Source organism: Spea bombifrons, chromosome 8, assembly GCF_027358695.1.
Source record: "Spea bombifrons isolate aSpeBom1 chromosome 8, aSpeBom1.2.pri, whole genome shotgun sequence".
NCBI classification, from domain to species: Eukaryota; Metazoa; Chordata; class Amphibia; order Anura; family Pelobatidae; genus Spea; species Spea bombifrons.
In genome coordinates, this window is record NC_071094.1 from 40,985,435 (window position 1) to 40,995,239 (window position 9,805).

Sequence of the window (9,805 nt, forward strand, 5' to 3'; positions counted from 1 at the left end):
ACCCCAAAATATATTAATAAAAGTGGAAATACAGTACCTTATATGTATAGAATTACTATATCTTTGTGGCAATTATAGAGCAAATATATGGTTATACATTTTTGTTTAGGAAAATAAAGAGTTAAATGCCATCATATACTAAAGAAACATAGTTTAGATCAAAAGGAAACATTTTCACAAGTGTGCCAGCATATTGCTCTTGTGGTGTAAATGCTTTGGTGGACTACGACTCTCATCACCCACATCATCATCACCCTGGGAATGGTGATGGGAGTTGTAGAAAACAAAAGGTAATTTGACCAGTTATTTGTGAAATTAAGGGTTCTTTTTATTTTTTTTATTTTTACTGGGGCTGGCATAATTTCTGATACCCTGCATGGCAACAGGGATCATGGCAACATTTTTTAAACATTTTATTGGATTTTATTGGATTTTTCTTTACTTTTGTTGGTATTGTAGCAGTCAGCCATGGTAGGAGCAGTTAATATTTCTTTTACTCTCTGACCAATCAGCAGAACTGATCCCCCGCACACGGATCTTCGCGTGTAGAGGTTTCCCAAATGCGAGGAGGTCTTACGTTTACATGTGATCCTGCAAGACTTCCAACCCTGGGAAGGAAAGTGATGATCCCCTGCAGGAACCATCGGATTGTCTGGCACATATTTTCATGATGGCATGGAACGTCATAAATCTGTGAAGGGGTTAATCAGTCATTTGTCTTGTCTTAGATTCGGGATCGCCATATGTCTGTTTTAAATTCCCTTACTGTTTTAGCCTGTACCAGTTCTGCTGGGAGACTGTTCCACTTGTCTACCACCCTCTAAGTAAAGTAAAACATCTCTACCTTACCTCTAAGGCTTTGACCATCTAGTTTTAGATGATGGCCTCTTGTTGTACCATTTCTCCTCTTTTTAAATAAACTTCCCTCCTGTACTTCGTCACATGTTGTATTTAAATGTTTCGATCACATCCCGTCTCTCCTCTCTGTCTATATAGCATTCTAAGGTGCGAGTTTATTGGTATTACTGTCAAAGATCTTAACCCACTTGCACAAAGAGTTAAACCTAGCTTGCGCATGATGTAGGTCCAGGTTAAGGTGTAACACGGAGATAATAACACGCTTCGTCATAAGATTCCAAGCCATTGTTTGCACATTTGAACTCTTACATGATTCTAAATCTTTAGGGATCTTTTAAACCCTCCACCCGGGCCACGAGGCGTGATCGGGTATATGTATTATTCTTTAATATATATATATATTTTTTTAATATAAACGGGAACTCAAAGAGGTTGATCCATGGTTCCCGGACTTATAATGTTAAAATATAAATCAGCCCCTGGAAGCTCTTCATCCTCCCTTCGTGTGAGATCCGCCGCCTATACGGAACCCTAGGCCATAGCGCAGGTTAAAGTACAAAGTTTATCTCTGAAGGTATGTTATGCCTTGCACCGAATTCCCATTTCCGACATCGGGATGTAATAATAATGACATCTCGGTCGGATTTATAAATAGTAGATCAGAGGCAAAGTAATAAACGCAGAGCAATCAACCGGAGCGTTCATCTGGTTTCCATGGTAACTACTCTACATTTACAAATTTGCATCAGATTTGGCTTTTTTATGTTTTTTTGTTAATGAATCGCCTGCCGGGTATTGGAATCGTGGTTCCCTGCATTGTAACTCTTTGTAAACCCGATAGAATAACGAGGAATCAATTCTCTGATATCGTATTCACAGCTAAATGGGACGAGCAAAGCCCGTCCTGTCCTGATGTAAACATTCAAACCCTAATCAGTCCCTGCTGTCGTCTTAGATCCAGGAGCCATGCGTCTGTCCCATGCATGTTAACGTCCTCTCGCTGTATTACCCTCTACCACTTCTGCTGGGAGGCTGTTCCATTTCCATGCCACCCCTCAAGGTCTAAAACCTAAATCTTTACTCCATCTTGGATATTGCCCCGGTAGCGAAAGTGTCGTTTTGTTAATGCCTCGTGCAGCTGATCTGTCACATGTAGGCACTTTAGAGATAAGAATCAATGCAAAACTATTTATTTGCATTTCCAGCAGCTCAGGAGAGACGGAAGAGGTCAGCGGCCCCTGCGAAGAAGTCCAAGGACGCAGCGCAGGAAAGCAGAGATATATTATTGCATTTTTCAGATCCTCTTAATAGAACTGCCCGGGGTCTTTAGCCCACCACATGGCAAAGGCAATGTCCCAAAAAACAAGGGCTAATGCATGAGAAGTGGTTACTCAGAAGCGTATTCACTAAACGGCGGGAGTTGAATATACGTCAGGTTTTTCCTGAAAGCAGGGCTGAGCTGGTCCGCCATCATAGATAGTAAATACGGGGAGGTTCCTTAAAGGTCACCTCTCTGATTTACCGATGGACTATGCAGGCCCAGGCCAGGAGAAGCTCCCTGGAGTCAGCCCTTCATAACGTCTAGTGAAGTCTACTCAACAGCAAGCTCTCACTTTAGTGAATGCATCTCTCTGTAAGTCTGGAAAGGATGATGTGAATGAGCAGAAATGGTTAACTTTGCTGTAAACTCCCAGAATAGTGAATATACCCAGAAACAACTCCTGTGAGACCCCCAGAGAGCTCTTCAAGAACCCTTTACCTTATAAACATACCTAGGGACTTCCTGGCTACCTGGAGCCCCTCCTGGCAGGATGCAGGTAGGGGCTCCCACTGACGTCACCAACCCAGAGCTTCCCCTTAGTGACCCGGGGGGCTTCAGGCGAAACCCGGAATGTTCACAGGTATGTATATACGCATCCTATGGAAAGGACGCATGATAGCCGCTCGTTCTTGCTCTGTTATCTTTAGACAAACCTACTGAACACACACACCCCTGACTCTTTATCACTTACCATTTACTCAGTATGGTAAATATTAGAATGGCTCAGTCTCATTCACCCACTCTGACTCTAAAGTCTACGAACAAACTTTTAAAATATATTTTCATAAAGTAAATGTTTATAAAAATTTGTGTAAATAGACTGTAAAGCATTGTAGCTTAACTTGAAAACTAATATAAGAAATGCATCCGAGTTTAGTATGAGCTACAGTGCTATGATGTAAAAGAGCCTTGTTTTTAAGTCTAAGTCTTAGAAAGAAGGGATTGAATGTGAAGTACAGATCGGTTTAATATGTTTTATAGTTTTGCATTACATATTATATTACATAACATTATAGATACATGTGGCTCCTATGTTGGGTTCCCATCCAGCTGCATTCCCTTTTGTTCTCTGTTTTGCCCTTGGCTACGTTAGGCAGTTTTGATGGAGTTTAGTGAGCAACTGGAATTGATTACGATACCGGATAAACACGCTTGGCTGCTAGCTTAAAGGGAACTCCCATCAAATGCTTTATTACTAATATCAGTTTAACAATAAGTTAATATTTTTTTTTCTTTTTTTTTTCTAGTTTTTGCCCCATAATATAATGTTTTCAGGCAGCAGTGTATCAGCCGTTTGTGTTCTTGAGTTCTCACTCAGTTATCTGAGCCCTGATCTACTAGACAACCCCCCCCGACTCCTTATCATACTGCCTGTGGGGAAAAAAATAGAATGACTCGGTCTTAATCACCTAGTCAGACACTCTGACCTATGAAAGTCTATGGATGAACGGACTTCATTGGCATTGCCATAAAGCATCAGCTCAGTGTGGTGTCTGTGCAGGGAAAGTCACATGACCAACAACAATGGCCGCCTTTAGGTCTGCAGATAAAGGGAGTTTACTGGAAGAAAAAGAGATAAAACAAGGTTTATGTCAGTGTCAACCAACATAACAACGGTGGGGGATATTATTGTATACAGCGCTGAGGGGTTATTACTGTATACAGCTCTGGGGTTATTACTGTATACAGTGCTGGGGGTTATATTACTGTATACAGCGCTGGGGTTATTACTGTATACAACACCGGGGTTATTACTGTATACAGCGCTGGGGTTATTATTATATACAGTGCTGGGGGTTATTACTGTATACACCACCGGGGTTATTACTATATACAGTGCTGGGGTTATTATTATATACAGTGCTGGGGGTTATAACTGTATACAGCGCTGGGGTTATTAGTATATACAGTGCTGGGGTTATTACTGTATACAGTGCTGGGGTTATTATTATATACAGTGCTGGGGTTATTACTGTTTATAGCACATAACTGGGACAATATAACAAAGCTAAACAGGACTGAACTCCTCAGGAAGATCAGTAATTTCTGGGTGTTTCACGCTGGGCTTGACAGACGGGGATCAGATAGTACATCAGGTAGCGATGGACCTTCTTTCAAGCTCATGCGCTGTGTTTATGGAATGTGTAACCGAGTTCACGGTGTTTAGTGTAAATTGGGTGTGTAGGCCATGTGTATATTGTATGATGGCGTATATAGTGTATATGTAATATGTGTATGGGGCGAGTGTGTAGATTAAGGATTAAAGCTATGTTGGAACTTGCCATAAACTCAAGCATTGTTCAGGAAAAGGTGTATCCAGCGGGTTTCTCATGCACGATGAGCCTTCGATGCCCACCCATGTCTTACATTTTGGGTGCTTCTTTTGCACCCTAGAGCCTTCAAACATTTATTTATGGGGGTAAAATGCAAAGAAGATATTAGCTGCTGAAGAATATCTTGGATAATAAGGCTTCTTATTTAGTTTGCCACCTGCCATGGAACAGGCCACCAAGACAGAGGGGCTGTGAAAGAAGCCCCCCGTGGTAGCGCGGAGGCCCCCTTTTTTGCGATTGTCCGCGTCGTTTTGCCCGAAGACTAGCTGCGTTTTAGGAGGGACAGCAAGATTTCTCCGGCTAGAGCATGGCAACGGCATTCACAAAGGAAATAGAACGGCTGTTAGATAAGAATACATTCAAGTTCAATACAAAGACCTGTTTATAACTCAAACCGTCCAGAGGACATGAGGTCATCCCTCGAGATTTCAGGAAAGGAGAATCCACTTTCAATTATGGAAAAGGCGGAAATAGACGAAGAGCTCCCCGATACAACAGAGGCTCATTTAGCGTGGCACGATATGTAGGGGTATTTGGGTTAAATCCTGATGAAGAGCCAGTCCAGATTACTATACATAAAAGAGTGATTTCCACAGTTTCTATGTACGTGCATATATGTATATTTTTTTTATTATTATTATTTTTTTTATATATATATATATATATATATATATATTTATTTATTTATTTTTTATTTTTATATCTATATATATATATATATATATATATATATATATATATATATATATATATATATATTTATATATATATATATATAGCTGTTCTTTTGATCAAATTTAAAGAACATTTCTGGAAGATGAGAAAGAACGAATAGATATATTTCTCCCGTAGTGAATCACACATTAGGCCAACGAAAAATCTTGAAGTTATTTCATATACTGTCCGGTTCCAATATCTCTGTATGTTCAATGTTACGCATTCATCGATGTGGAACCAAAATGTTCATAACACTCCGTCAGTATCCAAAATGATTGTTACTATGTTACTATGTGTATGTGTTTGAGGCATCCATATTTATGGGATTAGCAACAACGAATCACCTATACGCCACGTAGCGTGTGATGTCATCTGTGCCTCTCCGTGTGGCTTCTAGGACATGAAGAGCTTCCTGATCACAGCTAGGTAAGTGAACATAATAAATATGGTGTATTTGGCATTAAGTATGTATTACTTACATAGTTAAAAAATATCGTAGGAGATGGAGGTCCCCCTTTAATGTTATTACATCAATGTCATTACACACAAGACTATAATCCTCCCACCACCATTACACGCACAGAAATATTAATTGTGAAGTTGAAATATGTTAAGCATGAAAACCAACATAGGGTGCAGCTTCTACAAATAAAAACTAATCGTTCGGCTTGATTGTGTCATAAGCCATGATTCATATCTGGAGCTGTAATATCATTTATGCCTTATCATCATACCTGGGAACTCTCTGGGTGAAACGCCGGGTCTCCGGGTCACTGCGGGGAGACTCCAGGTCCGTTATGCCACGCCCACTCCCCGCCCACTTCCCCTTTCACAATATATGTGTCCTGCGACATCGGCGGGACCACCCACTGACAGTGGCAGGAATCCCACCCACTGACATCGGCAGGAATCTCACCCACTACCTCCCCAAAAAACGTCAGTGGATCCTTTTACTATTTAAATAACATGAAATGGATCAGAAATCCAGCGCAGATGGGGTTAACGTGTAAATTACTTTTTTAGCTGGAAAAGGGTGATTTTTAATGGAATCTCTTGATAGGCGGACAGGGGCCCTTTATCACTCCCATCACTCCTGTGTTCCAATGGCCCTTTATCACTCCCATCACTCCTGTGTTCCAATGGCCCTTTATCACTCCCATCACTCCTGTGTTCCAATGGCCCTTTATCACTCCCATCACTCCTGTGTTCCAATGGCCCTTTATCACTCCCATCACTCCTGTGTTCCAATGGCCCTTTATCACTCCCATCACTCCTGTGTTCCAATGGCACGTTGTGTTCGCTGATCCAAGTTTACATTTAAAAGGCTAATTGATGGTTAGGAAGCCTTTTGTAATGATGTTACAGCCTGAAATGTCCTTGTTTTCAAAGAAAACAGCTGAGTGACCCCAAACTTTTGAACTGTATCACGCATGTAAATATACAGTATACCTGAATATCCTGAGGACTGGGGAGAATATTTAGTGGTTGCAGCTTTGTGTTGTAACACTAGAGGGCGCAACTCTCTTCCCTGTTCTGTGTGTGTTCAAGGGCAAAAGGGACAAACGGCCTGAGCCGACGGTATTGCCGTAAATAGATCACCTGCAACAATAAAGCTCAATAACAATGTAAAGGCGGCAATGGCAAGTGAGCGCGAAACATTAAAGTAACATTTCCTGCGTGCAATAATCACACAGATTCTTCAGGTTTTAAAATCTGTTGAAATTGCGAAAAAATGATCTTCCTATTACGTTTCCCGCTTTAGAACCTTCCATTTGATTTGTCTCTCATTGTCTCAGTATTTCATTTGGTTCACTTCATCATGCAATCCTGTGGCCCAGGTGTGGCCCAGGTCCTTGGCAAACCAGTTCACCAAAACTGTGGCAAATCAGGCAAATTCCATCGGCTGGTGGCGTGGGCTGGATACGTCCCACCTCAGTCTGTGAGAGTGAGTGTGAGTAGTGAGTGGCTGCGTGTACATCACTTATTTAACTGGGAACTTCCCAAGGTAGGCTACCCAGAGCTCCCCTTCTCCTGGAGGATTGGCTTTGTAAAGGGCCGGGGGGTGTGGTTAGCGGCCTGAAGGGTGGGGCTAGATCCAGATAGCTTTGAACTGTCTGGAGTGGGCAGAGACTTTTGCAGAGAATGGGCGTGGCTAAATGCTGCTACACTGCCCTGTAGAAAGAGCTGAGTGACCCGGAGATCCGGGAAGCAGAACTTCACCCCGAGACTCCGGGTCAAACCCTGAGATTTCCCAGGAATGATAATTTACCCGCTACGTAGAAAAATCTGTGATAATTCCATAAACGCCATTATTTTGTTAGAATTCTAATATATATATTCTATATTCTGGCATCATCAGTACTATGTATGAACACATTTACAGGAAACAATTATATTTATACTAATAAATAATAATTATTCCTAATTAATTTTCCATTAAGTGTTAATATGTTATGGAAAACAGAACATATTTGTTTTTCGGCATAAAAAAAACGTTTAAAAACAAAAGGTTGTTTCAGCGGTTAGTCTGCGGCAGGCAATCCGTGCGAGACTGAAATTATTTCCGTATTGAAATATTTTTTTTTCCCCCCCTGCAGCAATAATAATCACCCAGTCTGGGTAGCTATTTTGCGGCAGACAAAGGGAAACATAATGTGAATAATTAAATTGCTGATAATTCTTCTGTGCTACCGAGAAGCATCGCTTTAACACGGTTCGGCTGTAATGGGATAATTATACTGATTGTATTGTTCAGGGGTTTGATGGATGCCTTGCACATGACACTCTAATACAGCTGAACAACGCACATCAATCTAAAGCAATTGCAAGAATTAAAGGGAAATTGTCGTTTTCATACATTCATTAAAAAGCATGTGCTTTTTGTTTTACTATATTAGTCCTTGTGATGATATTTCATTTAAAAATAAGGGAAACGTTTAGCTAAGGGAACGGGGATCTGTGGCAAAAAGTGGCAAATATAGCATAGGTGGTATGAGTGTTCCATTCTGAAATCCTCTGGATTGTCCTCATGTCACCCTTAGTGTTTGTACTAAGGGGGGGGGGCTAACTTAACAAAAGGAATTAAATAATCATGTAATGTATGGTGTTAGCATGTGTGTGTTAGTACTTGGTGTTAGCATGTGTGTGTGTGTAAGAACTTGGCATGTGTGTTGGTGTCAGTGTATGGTGTTAGCTGGAGTGTGTCTGTCAGCATATGGCCTGGATGAGCCTAGGATTGGGGGTGCTTGAGGGGGGGGGGGTGTATGTATATGTAAGTGTATGGCGTGAGTGTGCATGTATGGGTATTAGTTGAGCTGTATTCACCATGGGCACCGCCCTAGGCCTGACCCAGCACAGCGTCCAGCTTCCCCTTCTTGAACGCTATCCTCACCGCAGAGTGCTGGGATATGACATCATATCCCGACGCTTAATGACTTAAAGGCACACAAGGGCTTTAGAAATACTTTTATATGTGCCCTGTTGGCTGATATTAATGGAGAATATTTGAAAGAATAAGGATTTTAATATTTTTACAGCTTAATTTATAATTCCTATACACACTATAAAAAAATATAGCACCTCAGTCCATCAATGACTATAAATAAATAAATATATATATATACTTATATATACACATGCTGAACGCCTGGAAATGACATCACTTCTGGGTGCGCAGTGGCAGTACAGGAGTGGGACTCGATTGGATCACCGCTTAGTAAGGAAGCTGCAGACCACGAAGAACATACAGAAGTACTGTGTGTATGTATGCTTATATATATGTGTATATGTTTATGTATGTGTGTATATGTACAGTATGTATATGTGTATTATTTGTGTTTATGCACAGTAGATATCTATATAAGCGTGTATCTGTTTATGTATATATAGATATGTATATATATATATATATATATATATGTGTGTGTGTGTATGTGTGTGTTTATGAATGTATATATATGTACAGTATGTATATATGTGTATTATTTGTATTTATGCACAGTATATATCTATATATGTGTGTAACTGTTTATGTACATATATATATATATATATATATATATATATATGCTTGTGTTTATGTATGTGTATATATGTACAGTGCTGTGAAATGTGTTATATAAAACAATAAAATATTATTATTATTATTATTAATATGTATGTGTGGGGGCAGAATAGAAGTTAGAGTAAGAAAAATGTAAAATGTAAAAGGTGGAGGAAAAAGTAAAAACAATAAATACAATAAAAAACAATAAAAAGGAAAAAGCAGCAAAAAGGGGGGAAAAGAGCTTGTTAAAGGCACGAAATGGGGCCCTTCTTGAATAATTGAGCCCAAAGCTCTTTAATCTGGCCTCTTATACATTATTTTAGTATATAATGTATATTTCTATATGATATGTTTCTACTAGCAATATATTCACAGCCCATTTGGTTACATTATAAATCATAGTATCCGTGACTACAATGTAATAACGAGCAGCGCAACTCGCAGGCTCCCTCAGCCGGCCACCCAGCGTACGCACACCCCTAGTCGAACAGATTCCGGCTGTGCAAACGTAACTTCCGCTTTGTTTCGCAG